This window comes from Lissotriton helveticus, chromosome 6 (genome assembly GCF_964261635.1).
Source record: "Lissotriton helveticus chromosome 6, aLisHel1.1, whole genome shotgun sequence".
Taxonomy (NCBI): Eukaryota; Metazoa; Chordata; class Amphibia; order Caudata; family Salamandridae; genus Lissotriton; species Lissotriton helveticus.
In genome coordinates, this window is record NC_136067.1 from 363985706 (window position 1) to 364009517 (window position 23812).

Genomic DNA, 23812 nt, shown 5'->3' on the forward strand with positions numbered 1-23812 from the left:
TCTTAGGGTGGTGTTGGGGCCATCCAGAATGGCTATGGCGATGTGGGGGGCAGAGGAGGCATTCATCCAGTTTTATGTGAGCATGGCAACATCTGGTGATGTTGTGTCGAGGAGGTTCCAGAGTTCAACAGTGTGCCTGTGGACAGAGCGGGTGATGAGCAGGATGCCCTTGAGGTGGTTGTTGCTGGGGCCTGGCCGGGCGGATGCGGTGCTGGTCAGGAGGCAGGTGAACTTGCAGGATTGGCAGGTGAAGGGTGCATGTGTGCATTTTAGGCTGGGTTGGTGGCAGGTGGTGTTCCAGTTGGCGTTGAGTGCGTGGAGGGTGGCGGCATCGTAGTTCAGACCGGTGGCCTGGTGTTGTTGAGGGCCAGGGGTCCTTGCGCTGGGCACCGTCCATGCGCAGACGGGCACAGACGGGCTTACCTTTGTTGCGCCTTCGGCACAACAGCGGTGCGTCCGCTGCACAACAACAATGGAGCAATAGTGTATGAAAAATAATACCACTCAACACTCACACGGGGTACAAGGGCAGGCACACAGGGACCCAGAAGGCAAGGGGCACAGGCACTCAAGGGGGGCCATGCAGCAATGACACAGGTGAATCAGCGTCGATCTGAGGAAGGGTCAAAGCTGGAAGAGCGGACAGGGCAGATGGAGCTGCAGCTGTGGGTAACCGACCTATCCAAGGGTCAAGGGTCGCTGTCTCCACTGTGCAGCAGCTGCGAAATAAGGGGAGGAGGGGAGGAGGGGTCAGCTGGGAGGCGGGAGGCGTGAGGAAAGGACAGCCAATGGGATCCAGGGTGCAGTGCGGCACGGGTGTCAGCATGGGGAATGACAAGCACGGAGGCGCTAGCACCGGCAAAGTGTGCCATCTGACGAACTGCCTCACCCCCAATGTCAACTTTCTGATCATTAATTTATTAACTGGGCACCAAACATGCCACCCACCCGTGGAGCTCCATAGATTGGGTCTCAGGGGAAATGATCATTGCAAGTGCTGTGAACAATCTGGGGCAGTCTTTATTACTTTGTCCTGGGGCTGTTTTCCTGGTCATCTATACTGGGAGGTAGTATTAAGATACTTGCACACCACGATGGGTTAGCAGTTTCCGTGTACACCTCTGTTTGACTACTTCATCATACTCTGCACATTAAGGGGACAGTGGCCAGGTTGGTCAGATTTGCTCACAGACTGGATATACGCCACATCTTATTTACATGGGATAGTAGGGCGTAGCCAGGTATGGAGTGCTGGCTGGAAGACTTGGATTACTGTAGGGACCCTGTCAACTTATGCTGAAGAACTGGCAAGGATGTCTAAACCCAAGTACAACTGGGGTCCACTGCTGAGTTTCCTTTTTCCTCCATCACCTGTAAGTGTCACCAAACATTCTTCCACGAGTCATACTTTCCATAGTTAATTGTAAACCGTGGTTGATGCGACACCTATATCATAAAGCAAGAAATAATATGAGGTATGAACCTTTTGTTTTTGTGCATGCCTGTGCTGTATTATCCACTGACGTCTCTTGTTTTTCAAGTATGTACTGCCGTAGATTGCAGTATTACTGTGTTATGTTGTGAATAGGTAAATTAACAATGTAATGAGGGAACAGTCCTGTATCAGCTCCATATTTGAGGGTCAGTCTCCATATACCTAGAGGTGTACCAGGTAGTCTGCATCTGCCTCACATGTGCCGGCGTACTCCATACAGCCTTAGCAATTATGCACACATTGAAGTGTGCTACTGGGTCACTGACGGTAAGTGACATGCAGCAGTACGACACTAGCACACTAAATGGCAACATGTCAGTCTCTCCTGTGGTATTCATCATGCCTGTCCAGCACGGGACATGCACAGTGGGAGTTGTGTTGCAAGTTTGCTTGTGAGTGATGTTTCTCCGTCACACATGCATGTTTCACACATCTTGCAACTTTGGGGAGGGGGACAGGGATGTACAATTTGCAGTGATTTTGGTCTATGTATCTGGCTACAGTTACCGCAGTTCATGGTGTCAATGTGTCTGGTGTTGGCTGATGTTTTTGGACATCTTGGGGCAGATTTACAAGCCCCTTGCGTCTCATTTACAACGCCGTTGCGTCACTTTTGTGCAGGGGTACTTACAACGTGACGCATCTGGGAGATGCGTAACATTGTAATGCCCTGCACCACATGTAGGCGTTCCTGTGCAGGGGGGGCCTTCCACCGCTGGGACACCTCCTAAAAGTGGTGGAGTGAAATCTACAAGATTTCACTCTGTCACTTTTAGGCCCATGCTGCGTCAAACCCTGCGCCTGGCTGAAGCAGGTGTAAGGATTGACGCAGCGTGAACTAGATGGGGCCCCCAGAGCATTGCTGGAGCTGCGTAGCGCTTGTGACGCAATTGCAGCTATGCATCACTTTTACGGCACAGATGCGTCACACATCTGTGCCGTTTTTGCACCGTGGTGCACCGCATTGTAAACGGCGCCCATCCATGATGTCGGAGCTGTGGCGCACAATAACTGGCGCATCCCTGCTGATTAGCAGGAATGCGCCAGTTATTGTAAATGTGCCCCCTTGTATGTGATATGGTGACATTGATATTGGTACATTTCTGTTATGCATGTATGTGCTGTAGATGGAAGTGGTATGTTGGATTACTACTTACCAACTAGGACTGCATTCCCATATGTTCCATCCTGGAAGCGCTGGTTGATGACTGACTGCTGGAAAATATACGAATCATGCACACTCCCTGGGAACTTTGCGATGACATTTGTGAACATTCCACGGTGGTCCACTATTGCATGCACATTCATTGAGTGAGTGTGCTTTCGGTTTCTATATATGTGTGCACTGTCCGCAGGTGGCACTAATCGGATATGTGTGCAGTCTATTGCACCCAGTACTTGTGGAAATCCAGCTATGGCGTGGAAACCCTGCTTGACCAGGAGCTGTTCACGCACAGTATTGTTGAAGTGTAGCTTCTGAGGTATCAGGCTGATTATGCCATCCAACACAATTGGGAGGAATCTTGAAAAGGCTGCCTGTGAGACTCCACCCACTCTGGATGTTGTGGGTTGAAATGTTCCTGAGGCCAGGAAATGCAGCACAGCCAGTAGCTTTGTTTGCTGGGGGATATTGGTTATCCGCTGGGTTCCTGGTGTGAGTCTGTGGCCAATGTGGTTCAGTATATACTCAATAGATGTCCGTTTGAGCCTGTAGTGGGCTATGAAATCCTGGGGTTGTAGATCTCCAAGGACAAGTCGTGTGCGCATTGGCCGCCGTCGTCTTTGCCGCTGCCTTGGTGGTGGTCCAGGAGGCGGTGGTGGTGGCGGTGTTGGGGGCTGTGGCCTTTGTGGAACTCCAAGCTGTATGATTACTGCCTCCATGGCGTCTGCAGGTCCTCAGCTTTGTGGTTGGGCTGGGCTGGCCTATGTCTCCTTTTATTTGTTTTTTTTATCTCCAGTTTGGCTGTTTTAGAACTGGTTTTAGCAGTTCTTATTTATCTCCAGCTTAGGGCCCTTAGCGGGAATTTTTTCCCCACTAAGCATGTCCATGCGTTAGTTGTTAATAGTGTGATATCGTTTTAGCGACTTTTTTGGTGAAATTTAACGAGGGTACGCCTACCTCGCATATCATTAGCGATATTTATCGCTTCCGTGTTTCGCGATAATTTTTCCTGTTGCTAACGCGTGGAAACTGTCGCTAACAGTAGTTAGCGGCAGCTTGATCATAGGGCGATAGTTTTATCGCCGCATTAGCGGGAACAATTCCTGCTAAAATGGCGATGAGGCCCTTGGTAATATGCCCCTCTCTATTTTTCTTCTTGCTCAGAGAAGCCAAGGGCAGTGTCCACTTCTCTGCCAGCCTGCCTGCCTCCCTCCCCCCCTCCCTCCCTCCATCCATCCTACTGGCTTGCTGGGAACCTTCTTCCATTCGTTCCCCAGTGAAATGTATCCAAAACCAATGAAACTCTGCTGCTGGAAAAACAGTATTTTTCCAACGTTTGTCTCTTGTCAAAGTGCAGCGTCTGGATGGAGAAGAGGAAAAAAAAGAAAGATTTTTTATTTATTTTTTAAACATGAATAAATAAATTACGCACAGCCCGGGTGCCGCAAAGCGGCAAATAAGTCAAATAAATACATAAATAAGGCAAGACACGGTGACCAGTTTGCTTTTATTCACATGCAAACACAATAGCGCCACTTTACATGGTTTGGTAGGGAAGCGCTACTTTCGTTTTCTATTCTATTTTTCAACAGCATTGTTTTGCCCGGGTGGGGAAGTGCACCATTCCTGGAGGTACTGCAATACCAGGTTGATGCGTGGAGTGGACAGAGCAAGCTCCTATTCCATCTCACTGTTCCATAAATCAATTTAATATATGGTCCCCAGATAGAGGACGTATCGGATATTAAACTGATAAGAACAGTTTATTTTTCTTTCAAAAACCTTTATTGAATAGATAAAGGCACAGATACAGAAATATACAATTTAAAAGACCAAAGTTACATCAAGTGGTCCATAGGAGATATATACAGATATGATGAGTAAATCTGGATGAAGGCACAGATACAGAAATATATAACATTTAAAAGACCAAGGTTACATTAAGTGGTCTTTAGGAAATACATACAGATATGATGATGAAAACTTTGTACACTACAGGCAGATAAATTTGGTGCGTTTATAAATGCCAATCCTGTTACAACACGGTGGCAAAGCAGACAAACAAAAACAAGCGTATAAACAAGTTATTTAATCATAACTGTCTAGTTTTCTAGGTGACCAAACCCTCCCAGTTCTTAATTTGCCACAAGGTGTTGGTGTCGTCAATCCCTAAGGTGGCACGATCAACAGAAACATAGGTCATAACTTTATCCAAAAAAAGATTTCTGCATATTTTCCTTATGGAGAAAAAGAAACAGGTTCCTGGCATCCCATAAAGCCTCTTTGGCACAGTTCAACAGTCTCCAGGCAGTGGGAGGGCGCCGTGCAGAAATGTCCTGTCCATACAAAAGGGCGTTGAAAATCAAGGCAGCAATGCCAGCAATGTTTGAAAGAAAAGGCCGCAACAAAACCCAAAATTTCTTCGCTTAAAGACAACCCCACAGGAGATGGAAAATGGTTTCGTCGTGGCCGCATCTGGGGCGCGGACAACATGCTGTGGGGGCCAAACCTCTCCGATGTTCAAAAACTTTTACAGAAAGGCTTCCATGTGCGGCCATCCAAGCCAGGTCACGCTGACTGCGGGTAATGTCCCTGTGACCCACCATTTTCCAGACTCACACCGACTGAGCCTCAGTTCGAACACCCAACAGGATCGGTTGCTCAGTTTTACGAAGTTCGTTCTTTAGCCTGGTGGGGTGAATACAGATGTCCCTATCAAAAGTTTCTGTGTCCAAGGTCTGCAAAAAGGAACAAAGGTCTTTATAAAATGGTGGTGCATCGTGGGCCAAGGAAAAACAATTGGAAGGGGAAAAAAGTCCAAAACGCTGTATCCGTGCTCCTAGAAAATACTTGGTAAATAAGGCAGGAACAGATTTCAGATCATCAGCAGTGCGTGATACAACATAACATAATAATTTGGACAACAAAAACGTTTTAAAGTAAACTTTTACCCCCATTCCCCCACTGTCGACAAACTTTATCTCTGCTAAGTTTCTCCATGCGAGAGTTCCATAAAAAGGTAAAAAACATTTTCTGAATTTTCTGGAAAGTGCGGTATTTGGGAGGAAAAACCATAGCAAGGTACAACAATAACGGAAATAAAACAGCTTTAATAACCAAAACTTTGCCTTCAAGCGTCAGCTTGCGCAAGGACCATAGGGAAAGCTTTTTTAATAATTTCGCCTGAAGTTCAGCCCAATTTCACTCCTCAAACCCGCAAACCCCAAAGTATACTCCCAGGATTTTAAAAGGTTCCGAAGTAACGAGGACTGGTAAATTTTCCATTCGATCCCAGGGCCCTGTAGTAAAACAAACACTTTTACCCATGTTAAGACTCAAACCAGAATGTGACTGAAAAAGAGAGGCCTGTAACAGTGTCCTGCGGACAGAGGCAGCATTGGTACACAACACCGTGACGTCATCCATGTATTCCACAAATTTGTGCTGAATCCCCGAACCCCCAGGAACAAAAACCCCTTTAATGACTTTGTCTTGCCGCAGTTTACACAGAAAAGGCTCTAATGCACAAACGAAAAAGATGGGTGACATAGGACACCCCTGACGGACCCCGGAAAGAATAGGAAAAGGAGCAGAAAAAAACCTGTTAATATTACCTCTGCTGGTAGCACCATTGTAAAGAGCATGTATCTTTTGAAGAAACGCAGGTGGAACTTTCATGCGTTTCAAAAATAAAAAAAGAAAATCATGGGACACTGTATCAAAGGCCTTGTGGAAATCGAGGCTGAGAAGACCCAAAGGGAGAGTGCTTTCTTGATGATACATACCAGAAGGTATCACGCAAGGTAACTAGACTATCCACAATTGTACGCCCGCGAATAGCACAAGCTTGATCTGGGCGTACACATGTATGCATGACAGTTCGCAAGCGACGTGCCAACACTTTTGCCATCAATTTATCATCTACATTTAGGAGGGTAATGGGCCTCCAATTGTCCAGTGATGTTTCATCCCCTTTCTTGAATATCAGAGAAAGTACCCCAACAGAGAAATCTGTGGAAAAAAGGTTATTGGCAAACCCAGCATTTATCATAGCCATATAATCAATACATATCAGACCCCAAAACTTTCTATAGAACTCCCAAGTGAGCCCATCGAGCCCTGGGCCAGACCTCCTAGGGACGGACTGAAGTGCAACTAGAAAATCCTCACCATCAAATGGTTGGTCCAAGTGAGCGACTTGGGCCTAATCGAGACCACCCTCCAGGCCTGAACAATATTCTTCAAGGTCTGCATCGGTAGACAAGTGTTGTGGCAAAGCATACAAATTGAAATAAAAATCAAATGCGATTCGCTGGCATCGGTCTACACCTTGTACAACAGTCCCATTTTCCTCACGCAAATGCGTCAGGAGTTTTTGAGCAGATTTAGCCTTTTTGAAGAAAAAGATGTACATTTCTCATTTTCTTGGTAATATTTGACCCGAGAATGAAAGATCGTGTCTCTACGTATCAACCAATTATTCATCGCAAGTGTGAGCAACCGGACCTCATATTTGACATCCTTGCCTGCTTCCCCCAACTGATGTAGAAGAATAAGGCGGCAATGCAATTTTTGGAAAGCAGCCCAGGCAGCCCTACGCTTGAGCCGTCCTTGTTCCTGAAAGAAAAGCCTACTTTTATGTTTAACCCAACACCACCATTTGTAAATATCTGGAAACCTACTTTTTTTGAACAGTCCATGCACCATAACATTGAGCATATGATTTACAAATTTTATAATCCAATAAGAGGTCATTGTTCAGTTTCCAACAACCAGAACCTCGTTGATGTGTACCCGGAAGGGTGATACCTATAGCCAACACTTTATGATCTGAGAAAGGCACCCTAATAAGACCACAGCTAATTGCGTGCAAGGACTTGGAGGCAAACACAAAATCCAGGCGGGAGCGGGAGTTCCCATGAGCCGCCTCCCAAGTGAAACCTACCCCGGGCGGATAATACTTCTGGTAGGTGTCATAAAAATCTAAATCGTGAAGAAGGGACAACAAAAGTTTCGAGGTGAGATCTAAAGTATAGCCGACCTGTGCACCCTGCCTATCCTTCATATGTAAAATGCAGTTGAAATCGCCAACAAGGAGCGTCTGTGTAGCACCTGCAAGAAAGGGTTTTAACACATGGAACAATTGCTCCCTCTCAGGTTAGTAGCTGGAGCGTAAACAACACATAACCTGAAAGGAAGACCATCCATTAGAACTGATAACAGCATAGTACGCCCGGCCAGAGGACCTTTTCCTCCGTGATTTGCCAATGCTTATTCCTAAAAAGGACTACAATGCCATTGTTTTTGTTTGCGCCTCCGGACCAAGCTGAGGGTCTGTAAGGCCAGTAGCGCTGAAAAGAAAAATGTTTTAGCTGATGAGGGATATAACATTCTTGCAAACAAATGACATCATAAGTGGTTTGACCAAAATAATCCAAAACCATACATCTACTTAAGTCGGTCCCCATACCCCGCACATTGCAGGAGGCAAGGGAAAGAGCCGTGATACATAAAAGTAAGACAAGTGCCATAATGACATACAGTTCAAGATGCCACCCCTGAAACATCCCCTTCACACAAAGTCTGGACCTCAGTACCCTGGAGAGTGGATGCCGAGAACAAAGCCTCCAAATCTGGTGTACCTTCTAGGTCCAGTGCCGGACTATCAGTGATGTCCAGCACCTGGGCAACCTCCTGAAAAGCCTCCTCTGAGTCAGAGAGGCAAAGTAAGGGGTCATACCGCCCCCCCCCTGAAAAACGATCCAGAGAGGAAACACGCTTTTGCTTGGAGCGTGTGGAAGGAATGGAGTCTTTCACTTGCTGTGAAACACAGGATTTCTGCTTATTTGTGCTCCATCCACTATGTTCCATGGGTGACGTCTGTTCCTTGGCCACAACCGGTGGGGTCACATTCAACCCAGGGGATGCAACGGTCTTCTTCACCAATTTCACCATACGCTGTGGTTTAGGAGGCGGGTTTACTGTTGGAGGAACAACAGAAGGAATAGTTTCAGGCACCTCCGTAAGGGAAGCTGTAGACTTGGAAGGCGCCTGAGCAACATCACTTTGAACAACAACCACCACAGGCTCTGACTGGGACAAACCTGCACACAGTGCCTTTCTATCCAAGGCTTTTTTCTTAAGGCGCAAGGTTTCAGCACGTTCTTTCTCCGCATCCTCGTCCTGCAAAGACTGGATGTCCAGGTCTGTTGCGCAAGGATCAATACCATAGGCGGCATCAGTCTCCTCCTCCTCCTCCTCCTCTTCCCCCTCAACCTCCTGAGTGGGACCACATCTCTTAATTTCTATACCGTCTATTACCCCTAAGATGGCGGAGTCAGTAATCTCTGGAACTGGAGCAGAAACGGACGCTGCATCAGGCGGGGCTGGGGCAGGAGGTGGAGGACCCTGCGCGCTAGCAGCAGAAGCATAAGAAAATGTACTTTTAGGACAGGTTTTGAACAAATGATCTACACCACCACAGAGGTTACATTTTTTGGGTACCACACAGTTCTGGGCCCTGTGATCAAGGCCTCCACAATTCTTACACGCCATACCAGAACATTGCTCTTTTGCGTTGCCAAATTGCTGACAGAGCCTGCAAAACTGGGGCTGTCCGGAATAGACCAGAAACCCCTTATTTGCCCCTAATGTGATGGTCTGCGGTGGATGCGCCAGACCCCCAATACCCCAGGATCCTCTTTGAAGGTGACAACATATTTACGTTTCCCATTCCATATCCCACAAATATTGTGAACTTTTTGGCCACCCCTAATAGTATCACAGTAATGATTTAAATACACCTCAATGAGCCTGTGGTCTGCATAAGGATTGTACATATGTACCACCAGGGTAACCTCCTTAGGGGCAGACATAGAGGTGACAGTGAGACCCCAAAAGGGCTTGGTTTCCTGACGAGGCGCCACACATTGCAAAAAATCTTTACAGATCGTTTCACTTCAAAAGGTCACATCAAAAATGCCCCAGTTTGAGAAATCCTGTATACATTCTATAGCACGTTCAACAATTTTGCATTCTTCCTTGATAATAGCGTCAACCAAAAAAAGCAATTTTTTTCCTTTTTGTAAGCCTCACTAACCTCTACACGTACAGTGTTAGATATGAAACCAAAACCCCGTGCATTACCCATACGGGAATAAGCCATGCTAATGCCTGCACAGCCCGGGGGAGGGGCCCCCAACAAGGAGAAAAAAGAAAAGTGCCAAGCTCCGTGTTGAGGGAAAGGAGCAAGTGTAGAAACTTAATGGCAAGAAATAAAACACAAATGCAACCACAAAGAAACTTATAGACGAGCTGGCAGCTGACACTGCTCGCAATGCAATGTATCACCAAAGTCACTGAAAAAGCAGAAAGTTCCTAAGGGGTTAAAATATCACGAGTGTGAAGTATGCAGGTTATACCAAAGAAATCCAAATATGAGACATCCAACTTGAATTCAAGATTTATTCTTGTTAGGACCCACGACCAGTACAACCTTGATGAAGTCTACTTCTTGAATGATACACATAGCTTAACAGAATAAGAACACTCAATAACATGTAAGGAATTCTACATTCATAACATTCCTTAAAGCAAAAGAACATCTTACCTACATATTACACACCTCCCTCTTTTTGTTTCCAGAGAGATTCATAAAGAGAGAGAAAACAACAACAAAAATATATAAACAAAAATGAATAAATAAAAAATAAAATAAAACAAAAATTAATAATACACATACTCTCTGGAATAAATAGGAGCAGATCTTAAACGTGTAGTACATCTTGTAACACTTTCGCCACTTCCACCAGCAATATCACTGGAGCGAGCAGGTACAAATTCGGAACCTACTGACCCACTCCTAGGATGTGAATCAAAATCACGTCCATCATCTCTCAAAGCCGGACTTTCCAGATGCCCAGTTTGATTTGATTCAGTCAATTTATCAAGATCAAACTAATCCTGTCTATGACAAGGTGTAGTTGAGTTAACTTTCTGTAAAAAAATATTAGCTTGTTCTGAAGAAACCTTGACTAATGCATTACTGTTCCACCACCCTGTATTTTGTAACAAAACAGCAGTTTTGTTAATCTTCAAAACTTTTACTGGTTCAGAAAATTTAGACTGTCCTTTACACACTTTATTGGGTTTTTTAACCAACACCCAATCCCCAACCTTGAGAACACCCTCTTTAACATGCACTTTCTTGTCATAATTTGTCTTATAACAGTTTTGTTTTTCCTCAACATGTTCCCTAACCTTCCTCAAATCAATATTATGACATTGTCCAACTTTTCCCAACAACCAAGATGGAGTGATAGATGAAATAGGTTTCCTACCCCTTAAAAGAATAAAAGGAGCAACATCAGTAGTACTCCGGGGCGTTATATTGTAATTCCAGATCTTGAATTGCAAAAATTCAAATACATTCAAATTATTTGCCACTGCCGTCTGAATTCCCTCTTTTATCAACCTATTCACTCTCTCCACTAAACCATTAGAGGCTGGACTATACACTCTTATATGTTTAACATCTTGTTTAATAAGAACATCATCAAACATTCCATAAACAAAATAAGATCCGTTATCCGTGACCACTTCTTTCACCCTGCCTTCCATTAGAAACAAAAACTTTAAGAAAGCGACAGCTGAAGCTGAATCAGCATTACTAACAAATGAAAAAAAAGCCATTTTGAATAGTAATCTATGGCTACAATCAAAAATCTCTTATCACTCCCAAATATATTTAAGGGACCAGTGAAATCTAACCCAATCTTTTCCAAAGCATTACCAGGCCAATTGACTGGTATTAGTGGACTATTCGAAGTTTTCCAATGCTTGTCTGAGCATAAACATTCTGAACAAGTGTCCACATGTCTCTTTACCTCACCATCAATACCTGGCCACCAGTACGTCTGTCTTATCTTCTTAACAGTGGCAGAAATACCTAAATGGCCCTCATGGGCTAAGGCAACAATATTAGATCTTAAACTTGCAGGAGGAACAAATAAATCCTGGCTCATTACAATATCATTCACTACTGATAATTCAGATGCAACTTGAGCAAAATTTCTCAATTCCATAGACATATTTCTATCATGTGGCCGACCCTAAATTTCTTCACCTGAGTTAAACAATCATCTTTTATGGAACTATTCAACCATTCTGACTCAGAAATCTTGATCTGTTCATTAACCACTTGGATGCTAAGGTGTTTCATGGCTTTGAATGTAATTTCCATTGAAGTCAATGGAAACTCCATGACGAGCTGGGCTCGTCATGAGCGTCGATGGGGTTAATGTCATGAACAGTAAAAACATACTCCACATCATTAAATTTTTTACCAGAGCACTCACTCAAATCATCAGAATCAGATGGCAACCGGGACAGACAATCAGCTCTTACGTTCCTCCCTCCAGGAATATACTTAATTTCAAAATTAAATTCCTGTAATTTTGATAAAATACGTATCAATCTGCACAAGCCCTATTAGAACAACTGTCCCCTAACATGAATATTAAAGGTTTATGATCTGTATGTAATTCATACCTAGTCCCCCATATATACATTCTGAATTTCTCAGAAGCCCAAGCACATGCCAACGCTTCTCGTTCTATTGTGCTATAGTTCTTCTCACTAGAATTCAACGTGCGAGAGGCAAATGCAATAGTACATTCCTTGCCATTAACAAACTGACTAAGAACAGCTCCTAACCCTCTAGCACTGGCATCAACTGTAATAATACAATTTACACCGTGTGTAAATGGCTTGATTGCTGGAGCCGTCACAATAGGTTTTTTTACAAATTCAAACACTTTTTGACACTCTTCTGTCCAGATGTATTTCACATTTTTTTTAGAAAATTCCTCAACGGTTGCACAATAACTGCATAGCCTTGAACAAAGCGAGCATAATATTCGCTTAAACCTAAAAAGGCGCGTAGAGAGTCTTTATCTGTGGGAACACTAGCATCAATAATCCGTTTAAGTAATGAAACCTTAGGTTTATACCCTCTGAAGAAATGTTGTGCCCTAAATAGTTAACCCTCCTGCGTTAAAAATTTACATTTACCAAAATTAACAGTCATGCCATTAGATCCAAGCTTTTCCAACACTTCATCCAACAAAGCAATATGATGATCCAATTTTTCAGTATGGATCAAGATATCGTCCTGAAATGCTTGTATTCCAACACGATCACCAAAGACTTTGTCCATAATACGTTGAAAAAAGCTTGCGGCTGACGCCAAACCAAATGGCATGCGCTTATACTTGTACACACCAAATGGTGTGACAAACGTGGTTAAGTGTTGAGAGTCTCTATAAAGAGGGATCTGATGATACGCAGAACGTAAATCAATTGTTGAAAAATATTTACTATCCCCCACTCTAGCTAACATTTCATATATCCTAGGAAGAAGATGGCAATCAACAAGGATATTTCTATTCAGGACCCTCAAATCAGCACATAAGCGTATATCGACTGAACTTTTCCTTGCGACGACAGCCGCAGAAACCCACTCAGAGGATTCCACCTGTTCAATAATTCCTTGTGCACACATATTCCTGAGTAATTTTTTGAGATCTTCCTGTGCAGACAAGGGTACAGGTCTTACTTTTTTTTTTAACAGGGATAGCATTACTCTTAAGTTTGATGGTGTACTCAAAATCCTTAATCATACCAATCTTATTAGAAAAGACAGTGGGAAATTTATCATGCAATTTCTTAGAAAACTCATCCAACTTGGGAGTCTCTTGAATAGATAAAACTGGCATGTCACATAGGATTACAGGTACATCATGCCCAGGTCTAAAAATAATCCCCAATTTAGCTTGGTCCTGCCAACCTAATATGTCTCTTCCATTGACAGCAACATAAATCTTGGTGTAAATATTCCTACCTTTGAATAAAATACTATCATCAAAGTACCCTTTCATGATAATATCAAATTCCCCAAAAGCTTTAGGGTTGATAGTGGTAGGTTTCAATAGCTTCTGGGACCAAAATTTATTAAAAGTTTTTTCAGCCAAAATCGTGATTGGTGACCCAGAGTCTGCAGTAACATTCATATCTATATTACCAATTTTCGTCTCACAAATAGGACCTTTACAACGTTTCACACCATCCCCAACTGCATTAATTTCCACAACGGAAATAGAAATATTGTTGATAGCTTTAGATAAAATATCATTCTCCACATCTAATTGACTGACCCTAACTTTAGACTTCGGTGCATGGCAAACATTGAAAAAATGTCCAACCTTTTTGCAATTGTTACATCGTTTTCCCTGTGCAGGACAATTAGGGTTGTTACCCATATGAAATTTTGAGCCACATCTGTAGCAACTCCCACTACCTTTTCGTTCTGTGTTCTTTTTTTAAAAATGTTTATGAGAAACCATACATTCACTGGTTTCATTGTTAAGTGAATCAACATTAACTGTGGCAACTCTAGATATATCTGAAGAAGTATTGTTAGTATTACCAGCTAAAATCTTAGAAGAAACTACTGAACGTTCTATACTTCTAGCAATTTCCATAACCTCTTCGAGAGAGAGAGAGTTTTACAAGTAAGAATTCTTTCTTGTATTTTTTTATTAAAACAATTAAAAACTAATTGATCCCTTAAAGCTGTATCCAGATAATCTGCAAAAACACATTTAGACGCTAAAACATGTAGACTAGCTAAATAATCCTCAATGGATTCATCAGATGACTGCTTCCTTTTGAAACATTCATGCTGTTCAGCCATCACCGAAGGCTAATCAACATATTGTCTACTTATACATGTAATAGCCTCTTTAAAAACATCCCATGTTTCATCTCCCCTGGGAGCTGGAGCAATAGGAAGATTATCAAAAACATCTTGCCCTGCATTACCAAGATGATTAAATAGTAAAGCCTTTTTCCTAGCTGCTGCGTATTTGCCGGCATCAATAGCCTCTAGATAATTTTCAAATATCCTAAACCATTTGTGCCAAGGTTTAATAGTCTTTCCTGGCAACTCAAGGAATGGAGGAGGCTGCATTACATTATTGCTACTACTGGTAGACATTTTTCAATAAAGTTTGAACAATAATGAATAAAGATTAATACCAAATTATTAAACTCTTTGTAAAACTGTTGATTAACATGTGTCACAAAGCTAAATTGTTTAAGTATTTTAGTTAAAAACAAGTAAAGTAATCAGCAAATTTTTAGAAATAAAGAAATACCTAAATTCCTTATAGAAATATATCCAGTTGGCTAATCCTAAACTTCCTTGTTATAACGATGTTAACACATTCACAATATTTACTCTATTAAATTGCTAGCGCTTTAATTCGTATTTCCTTCGTGAAGAAACAGCTCATGCATTAATGTCTCTGATTTCCTCCGTTTGTACTTGTTGCCAAGCAACCACAATAACAAGTTAAAATGGCCGTCCGTAAACGTGCATCGTGCGTAGAAACACGCGATGATGTCACAAGTCAGAATCTTCAATGTGCGTAATTCCAAATGCGCGACTGAGACAGCCAGCGATGTGAAAGTTCTTTGTTATTCCGGTATACGCGAGACAACCAGTAAGTGCAACTTTAACTTTTGAAAGATGCAGGTGTAGCTCCGTGTTGATTTAACAGTCTGAGATCCCCAGTACTGCCGGAAAATGACAGCCGATAAAATCACTTACTGCCCGATGCCGACAGTCGAACAAACACGCCACAGCGCACAAAGTGTAGAGTCATTAATTGAAGGCAAACAGCATAACGAACATCTCTAAGCACAAAATGCAAATATGATAGATCACCGTCAGCCAAAAGTGAGCTAGGCAAATACCACAAGATGTGCAAGTCAATTAATTAATGCTGATACGAAATGCGATCCAATGGTTGAAATCCCGTTCGTTTTGCCTCCAAATATAATGAAAACCAATGACTCACATTTTCTTTTAAATTGTCGGTGGGTCCAAGTCCAATAATCCCGTCGCCAAAATATGTAGTATGCAGGTTATACCAAAGAAATCCAAATATGAGACATCCAAGTTGAATTCAAGATTTATTCTTGTTACGACCCAAGACCAGTACAACCTTGATGAAGTCTACTTCTTGAATGATACACATAGCTTAGCAGAATAAGAACACTCAATAACAAGTAAGGAATTCTACATTCATAACATTCTTTAAAGCAAAAGAACATCTTACCTACATATTACACACCTCCCTCTTCTTTTTTTTTTTTTTAGAGAGATTCACAAAGAGAGATAAAACAAAAAAATATATAAACAAAAATTAATAAATAAAACATAAAATAAAACAAAAATTAATAATACACATACTCTCTGGAATAAATAGGAGCAGATCTTAAACGTGTACTACATCTTGTAACACTTTCACCACTTCCACCAGCAATATCACTGGAGCGAGCAGGTAAAAATTCGGAACCTACTGACCCACTCCTAGAATGTGAATCCCCTCTATCAAAAACACGTCCAACACCTCTCAAAGCCGGACTTTCCAGATGCCCAGGTTGATTTGATTCAGTCAATTTATCAAAATCAAACCAATCCTGCCTATGACAAGGTGTAGTTGAGTTAACTTTCTGTAAAGTAATATTAGCTTGTTCGGAAGAAACCTTGACTAATGCATTACTGTTCCACCACCCTTTATTTTGTAACAAAACAGCAGTTTTGTTAATCTTCAAAACTTTTACTGGTTCAGAAAATTTAGACTGTCCTACACACACTTTATTGGGTTTTTTAACTAACACCCAATCCCCAACCTTGAGAACACCCTCTTTAACATGCATTTTCGTGTCATAATTTGTCTTATAACTGTTTTGTTTTTTCTCAACATGTTCCCTAATCTTCCTCAAATCAATATTATGACATTTTCCAACTTTTCCCAACAACCAAGATGGAGTGATAGATGTAATAGGTTTCCTACCCCTTAAAAGAATAAAAGGAGCAACATCAGTAGTACTCTGGGGCGTTATATTGTAATTCCAGATCTTGAATTGCAAAAATTCAAATACATTCAAATTATTTGCCACTGCCGTCTGAATTCCCTCTTTTATCAACCTATTCTCTCTCTCCACTAAACCATTGGAGGCTGGACTATACAAAGGTACTCTTATATGTTTACCATCTTGTTTAATAATAAAATCCTCAAACATTTCAGAAACAAAATGAAATCCTTTATCTGTGACAACTTCTTTCACCCTGCCTTCCATTAGAAACAAAAACTTTAAGAAAGCGACAGCTGAAGCTGAATCGGCATTACTAACAAATGAAAAGTAAAGCCATTTCGAATAGTAATCTATGGCTACAATCAAAAATCTCCTATCACTCCCAAATATATTTAAGGGACCAGTGAAATCTAACCCAATCTTTTCCCAAGCATTACCAGGCCAATTGACTGGTATTAGTGGACTATTCAAAGTTTTCCAATGCTTGTCTGAGCATAAACATTCTGAACAAGTGTCCACAAGTCTCTTTACCTGACCATCAATACCTGGCCACCAGTACGTCTGTCTTATCTTCTTAACAGTGGCAGAAATCCCTAAATGGCCCTCATGGGCTAAGGCAACAATATTAGATCTTAAACTCTCAGGAGGAACAAATAAATCATGTCTCATTACAATATCATTCCCTACTGATAATTCAGATGCAACTTGAGCAAAATTTCTCAATACCATGGACATATTTATATCATGCGGCCAACCCTTAACCAGAAATGTCTTCACCTGAGTTAAACAATCATCTTTTATGGAACTATTCAACCATTCTGAGTCAAATCTTGAACTGTTCATTAATGTCATGAACAGTAAAAACATACTCCACATCATTAAAATTTTTACCAGAGCACTCACTCGAATCATCAGAATCAAATGGCAACCTGAACAGACAATCAGCACTTACGTTCCCCCCACCAGCAATATACTTAATTTCAAAATTAAATTCCTGTAATTTTGACAAAATACGAATCAATCTGCACAAAGCCCTATTAGAACAACTGTCCCCTAACATGAATATTAAAAGTTTATGATCTGTATGTAATTCATACATGGTCCCCCATATATGCATTCTGAATTTCTCAGAAGCCCAAGCACACGCCAACGCTTCTAGTTCTATTGTGCTATAGTTCTTCTCACTAGAATTCAACGTGCAAGAGGCAAATGCAATAGTACATTCCTTGCCATTAACAAACTGACTAAGAACAGCTCCTAACCCTCTAGCACTGGCATCGACTGTAATAACACAATTTACTCCGTGTGTAAATGGCTTGATTGCTGGAGCCGTCACAATAAGTTTTTTTACAGATTAAACACTTTTTGACACTCTTCTGTCCAGATGTATTTCACTATTTTTTTTAGAAGATTCCTCAACGGTTGCACAATAACTGCATAGCCTTGAACAAAGCGAGCATAATATTCGCTTAAACCTAAAAAGGCGCGCAGAGGCTCTTGATCTGTGGGAACACTAGCATCATTAATCCGTTTAAGTAATGAACCTTAGGTTTATACCCTCTGAAGAAATGTTGTGCCCTAAATAGTTAACCTCCTGCGTTAAAAATTTACATTTACCAGTATTAAGTCATGCCATTAGATCCAAGCTTTTCCAACACTTCATCCAACAAAGCAATATGTTGATCCAATTTTTCAGTATGGATCAAGATATCGTCCTGAAATGCTTGTATTCCAAAACGATCACCAAAGACTTTGTCCATAATACGTTGAAAAACGCTTGCGGCTGACGCCAAACCAAATGGCATGCGCTTATACTTGTACACATCAAACGGTGTGACAAACGTGGTTAAGTGTTGAGAGTCTCTATGAAGAGGTATCTGATGATACGCAGAATGTAAATCAATTGTTGAAAAATATTTACTACCCCCCACTCTAGCTAACATTTCATATGTCCTAGGAAGAGGATGGCAATCAACAAGGGTATTTCTATTCAGGACCCTCAAATCAGCACATAAGCGTATATCGCCTGAACTTTTCCATGCGAGACAGCCACAGAAACCCACTCAGAGGATTCCACCTGTTCAATAATACCTTGTGCACACATATTCTTGAGTAATGTTTTGAGATCTTCCTGTGCACACAAGGGTACAGGTCTTACTTTTTGTTTAACAGGGATAGCATTACTCGTAAGTTTGATAGTGTGCTCAAAATCCTTAATCATACCAATCTTATTAGAAAAGACAGTGGGGAATTTATCATGCAATTTCTTAGAAAAATCATCCAACTTGGGAGTCTCTTGAATAGATCAAACTAGAATTTCACCTAGGATTACAGGTTCATCATGCCCAGGTCTTAAAATAATCCCCAAATTAGCTTGGTCCTGCCAACCTAATATGTCTCTTCCATTGACAGCAACATAAATCTTGGTATAAATATTCCTACCTTTGAATAAAATACTATCATCAAAGTACCCTTTCATGATAATATCAAATTCCCCAAAAGCTTTAGGGTTGATAGCAGTAGGTTTCAATCGCTTCTGGGACCAACATTTATTAAAAGTTTTTTCAGCCAAAATCGTGATTGGTGATCCAGAGTCTGCAGTAACATTCATATCTATATTACCAATTTTCGTCTCACAAATAGGACCTTTACAACGTTTCACACCATCCCCAACTGCATTAATTTCCACAACGGAAATAGAAATATTGTTGATAGCTTTAGATAAAATATCATTCTCCACATCTAATTGACTGACCCTAACTTTAGACTTCGGTGCATGGCAAAGATTGAAAAGATGTCCAACCTTTTTGCAATTGTTACATCGTTTTCCCTGCGCAGGACAATTAGGGTTGTTACCCATATGAAATTTTGAGCCACATCTGTAGCAACTCCCACTACCTTTTCGTTCTGTGTTCTTTTTATACACATTTTTATGAGAAACCATACATACACTGGTTTCATTGTTAAGTGAATCAACATTAACTGTGGCAACTCTAGATATATCTGAAGAAGTATTACCAGCTAAAATCTTAGAAGAAACTACTGAACGTTCTATACTTCTAGCAATTTCCATAACCTCTTCGAGAGAGGGATTTTTACAAGTAAGAATTCTTTCTTGTATTTTTTTTATTAAAACAATACAATTAAAAATGTTTATGAGAAACCATACATTCACTGGTTTCATTGTTAAGTGAATCAACATTAACTGTGGCAACTCTAGATATATCTGAAGAAGTATTGTTAGTATTACCAGCTAAAATCTTAGAAGAAACTACTGAACGTTCTATACTTCTAGCAATTTCCATAACCTCTTCGAGAGAGAGAGAGTTTTACAAGTAAGAATTCTTTCTTGTATTTTTTTATTAAAACAATTAAAAACTAATTGATCCCTTAAAGCTGTATCCAGATAATCTGCAAAAACACATTTAGACGCTAAAACATGTAGACTAGCTAAATAATCCTCAATGGATTCATCAGATGACTGCTTCCTTTTAAAACATTCATGCCGTTCAACCATCACCGAAGGCTAATCAACATATTGTCTACTTATACGTATAATAGCCTCTTTAAAAACATCCCATGTTTCATCTCCCCTGGGAGCTGGAACAATAGGAAGATTATCAAACACATCTTGCCCCGCATTACCAAGATGATTAAATAGTAAAGCCTTTTTCCTAGCAGCTGAGTATTTGCCAGCATCAATAGCCTCTAGATAATTTTCAAATATTCTAAACCATTTGTGCCAAGGGTTAATAGGCTTTCCCGGCAACTCGAGGAATAGAGGAGGCTGCATTACATTATTGCTTGTACTGGTAGACATTTTTCAATAAAGTTTTAACAATAATGAATAAAGATTAATACCAAATTACTAAACTCTTTGTAAAACTGTTGATTAACATGTGTCACAAAGCTAAATTGTTTAGCCTCCTAGTTAGTAATGGCAGTCTCTTTGTAAATATTTGTCCTTGTAAATACATGTAAATATGTGTTTTCTTGTAAATACAGACCGCCGGACCACCCCACCTGGTGACGCAGCCTTGCCCCGGAAAAGCCAGGGAGCGTAGGCCCAGCCCCGCAGGTTTAGGCAAATCCAAGCAATGACCCTACACCCCTCTGGACGCAGCCTGGCTCCTGACATTCCAGAGAAACGCAGGCCCAGCCCTCAGGGTGTCAAGTGTCGTCTCCCACCTCTAGCAGACCAGAATAAACCTGATCCTAGCCAAAAGGCCGAGAAGCAATAACCAGAATAGTGCCGGAATGAACGCCTCCCGAAGAAATCCACCTGGCTGACCCGGACCGGGGTCTTCCCTTGCACCGTCGCCTGCCGCCCTTTAGCCTCTTTTTCTGACTCCCAGCAAGAGCTCAGCATGCGCCGGTGGAAAGGAGGCCCCGGCCTCAGGCCTTCTCCCGGCTCCCAGAGTCCTCCTCGGCTGTCGCCTCATTAGGCGTCACTTAGCATAACCACGTTGTCCTCTTTCTAGTATTTGCATGCCCTGCCCCTTCCTGCGCACTGCTTCCAGCCGGCTGGCCAGAAAGCCTGGCAGCCAGGGGATGCTGGGAATCAGCCCAGGATGCCCTGGACAGCTCCCTGACCGGAAATGGCCGGCCCCTGGCCCCTCACCCTCGCTTGCCGGAGACACTGCTCCCCTGCAGCCTAAGGCCTATAGATAAGGCTTGGCCGTTCGGGGCGGGCAGAGAAGAAAAAGGACTCTGTATTTTTCTTCTTGCTCAGAGAAGCCAAGGGCAGTGTCCACTTCTCTGCCAGCCTGCCTGCCTGCATGCTCCTCCCTCCCTCCCTCCCTCCCTCCCTCCATCCCTCCATCCCTCCCTCCATCCCTCCATCCCTCCATCCCTCCATCCCTCCATCCCTCCATCCCTCCATCCTACTGACTTGCTGGGAACCTTCTTTCATTCATTCCCCAGTGAATTGGATCCAAAACCAATAGTAGTCTGCTGCTCGAAAAACAATCTTTTTCCGACGTTTGTCTCTTTTCAAAGTGCAGCGTCTGGATGGAGAAGGGGGGAAAAAAAAAAGGAAATAATTTTTATTTATCTTTATTAAACGCGAAAAATAAATAAATAAATAACGCACGGCCCGGGTGCCGCAAAGTGACAAATAAGTCAAATAAGTACATAAATAAGGCAAGACACGGGGACCAGTTTGCTTTTATTCACACGCAAACACAATAGCGCCACTTTACTAGGTTTGGTAGTGAAGCGCTACTTTCGTTTTCTCGTCTATTTTTCAACACCATTGTTTTCCCCGGGTAGGGAAGTGCACCATTCCTGGAGGTACTGCATTACCAGGTTGATGCGTAGAATGGACAGAGCAAGCTCCTATTCCATCTCCCTGTTCCAAAAATCAATTTAATATATGGTCCCCAGATAGAGGATGTATCAGATATTAAACTGATAAGAACAGATTTTTTTTTTTAAATATACTTTATTTATAAAAATTTGCAGAGATACATGTTAACCAATCCCATAGGGTGGTGTACATTTGAACCTGAGTAGGGGGTGCGTGCAGGCACCAACCTAACGGTTTTCCATCAAGATTTTATGCATACAGTATTCACGTGAGGCTATGTTTAAGAAACCCAGTCTGCCCATTTCCCTTGTTTCCATATTTTTTCTGCTTTTTCTTTCCCTTGCTGTTTAATATCAACATAGTAGAACACCATGATTTTGTCTAGGCATACATTGATGACGTCCTGCACTTCTAGCTCTTTATGTTTAAATAAAAACAGGTTTCTGGCGACCCATAGGCTTTCTTTGACACTACTGAGTATCCTCCATAGAGTCCTGTCTTTATTTTTTGACAGTGGACTACCTATACCATATAGTACAATTTCATAATTCAGAGTTTGTAGTGAGGTTATTTCTTTAATCAACATTTTTAATTTCTCCCAAAACTTTTTAGCAAAACAGCAATTCCATAGAAAATGCATGGTTCCACGGGCAGTCAGGTCTTGGGCATTTTACTGAGGTCGCCAGTCCTCTTCGGTGTTGGAATGCTTTCACTGGCAATGCGTTGGTGACCGCCAGCCATTCAATGTCTTTTTGTTCGTTTGTGATGTCTGTGTGGGTGGTTTTTTGCCACACTGCGTTGGAGAGTTTTTCTGTTAGGTTGTTCACCATCTCCATTTTTTCCAAATGTTCTAGTTCTTTTTTAAGCAAGGTTCTTGCTTTGAAGCAGTCTTTCTCGACCTCTAGTTGCTGCAGCATTGTGATGAAGGGTTCTAGGCAGGTGTAAAGTTTGTGGGGGGAAAAAGGCTACGGGGATTGCATTGTTCCTTTGTAGAATTTGGAATCTGTGGAAGATGTCTCCAACTCCATAGCGCACAAAGTTCGCTGCCACGTTTCTGCCGTCACGTATCGCTCTGAGGCAGAGGCAGAAATATGTTGTGAAGATGTACATATACAGGTTTGGCATGTTTTTCCCTCCATTTTTTTGGTGTTTGAAAACTATGGTTCTTTTGAGTTTTTCCATTTTGGAGTTCCAAAAAAAGGTGAATAAGCTTTTTTGCAGGAGTCTGAGCGTTGTTTTGTCTGGGGGGTATATCACTGCAGTGAAGAGGATTAGGGGTAGGATTATTGCTTTTATTACCATGATTTTCCCTGTCATTGTCAAGGATCTCGTTTTCCACAGTCCTAACATTTGGTTTATTTTTTTTGGACAGGTGGCCAGTTTTCTTTACCTCTGCATCTTGTGAAAAAAATATTCCCAGGATTTTGGTGGGTTGTTTTGTTACTTTGACTTCCACTTTGGCTAGGTGGTTCCAGTTCCCGATGGTGAGGCATGTACTCTTTTCTGTGTTGAGGGTCAATCCTGATGCTTGGGTGAAGAGTTTGGTGTGCAGCAGAGTTCTTCTGACCGCTACAGGGTCTGGGCACAGCACTGTGACGTCGTCCACTTGCTCCTGGTACGAAGATACCTTTAATTATCTTGTCTTTCCTCGGTGTACAAAGAAATGGTTCTAGTGCACATACGAAGAGTGCGGGTGAAAGGGGGCACCCTTGGCGTACCCCTGATTTGATGTGATGTGCACCTCCTCTGTGAGTGCACAATTTACTATAATTCTGCTGGTTGCGTTGGCATAGAGCATTTTAATCATCTGGGTGAATGATGCTGGGAAGCCCATTCTGGATAGAACTTTGAACAAGTAGTCATGTGATACGCTGTCAAAGGCTTCTTGTAAGTCCAATTACAG

General features: G+C 42.0%; 1 non-coding gene and 1 pseudogene across 1 annotated transcript; both read right to left on the reverse strand.

Moving 5' to 3' along the window:
- Nucleotides 1–4267: 4267 nt before the first annotated feature.
- Nucleotides 4268–4454, reverse strand: LOC144764441 (U2 spliceosomal RNA). The gene has a single exon (XR_013596545.1). It is a non-coding gene; the product is annotated as a U2 spliceosomal RNA (small nuclear RNA).
- Nucleotides 4455–21871: 17417 nt separating this feature from the next.
- On the reverse strand, nt 21872–22041 carry LOC144764430 (U2 spliceosomal RNA; annotated as a pseudogene).
- Between the last annotated feature and the right edge of the window lie 1771 nt (nt 22042–23812).